The 1,130-nt window shown below is 45.2% G+C and overlaps 1 non-coding gene across 1 annotated transcript; it reads left to right on the top strand.

Moving 5' to 3' along the window:
* The first annotated feature begins 236 nt into the window (after window positions 1-236).
* Trnat-ugu (transfer RNA threonine (anticodon UGU)) lies at window positions 237-311 on the top strand. The gene has a single exon. It is a non-coding gene; the product is annotated as a tRNA-Thr (tRNA).
* The last annotated feature ends 819 nt before the right edge of the window (window positions 312-1,130 follow it).

The following is a 1,130-nucleotide window of genomic DNA, read 5'->3' on the forward strand; positions in this document are numbered from 1 at the left end:
CATGTCACCATATCCATATACGTATATAGTTCTGGCGACACCGGCCATGAACTTCTTCTTCTGTACAGATGCACACATATTCCCCGAACTCTTACGGGACTTGGAACAATGTCTTCCACGAGTAATGAGTGTGTTGGGTTGGGACACTACGAATGTAGTGTGTGGACATACAAGGTGAGAATGTGTCTCGCGGGAGGCGTGCGCGAGATAGTCTCTGCAGTCATACTATCATCTGTGCCATCGGTGGCTCAGATGGACAGAGCGTCTGCCATGTAAGCAGGAGATCCCGGGTTCGAGTCCCGGTCGGGGCACACATTTTCACCTGTCCCCTCTGATCTATATCATCGTCCGTGCGCAACTGACGGTATTAATGTATTTCTAATTTCGTATTTCTAATAGAGAGAGAGAGAGAGAGAGAGAGAGAGAGAGAGAGAGCTGTGCACTGTAGGCACGGGATATTGAAAATGTTGTAAGGCCAGGACCATTTGCCTCTGTCTTCTGCCCCACTGAATCCATACAGTAGCAAAAGTCGAGGAGCCTGGATTCCGTACCAAAACAACGTCAAACGTATTCACTATTCTCTGCCCAATATAATCTCTCATGTCAACCAGCTTGCATTTGACATTCTCAACAATTTCTCACGTTTTTTTGCAAAGGCATCGCAATAGATACTAATTCTTAAACATCTCTGGCGAGGAAGAAGAAATTGCTACGGATGTACCCAGAGCATTTTCGATTTTCGGTGTAGAGAAATCACATTGTGCCTGTCGTGCTGAAATTGAAAATTCTCGCAGCCTGGAAATGTTATTTATAAAAACGGGCAGCTTCAGTCCCTGTGTCCCATTCTTGTCAAGAAAGGCTCTGGCGGCAACGCTGTTTTAGGAAACTGTTCTCTATAGCGCAACACACGAAGCGGGCTTTAAGAAACACTTCCTTAGTGCATCAAACTTTTGTTTACCTGTCAGTAGTTATGTCGCACGTCTTCGGAGATAAGTTGCATTGCACGAACCAGCCAACTGAAGTGGATTAAATGCGGTATAATACGAATAGGGGAGTTTCTGTCTTCAACATGTAGGTCCCAGCATCCAAATACGAAACAAGATTACTTTTTCTGGAACTCCCTCTAAACG

This window comes from Schistocerca nitens, chromosome 2 (genome assembly GCF_023898315.1).
Source record: "Schistocerca nitens isolate TAMUIC-IGC-003100 chromosome 2, iqSchNite1.1, whole genome shotgun sequence".
Classification (NCBI taxonomy): domain Eukaryota; kingdom Metazoa; phylum Arthropoda; class Insecta; order Orthoptera; family Acrididae; genus Schistocerca; species Schistocerca nitens.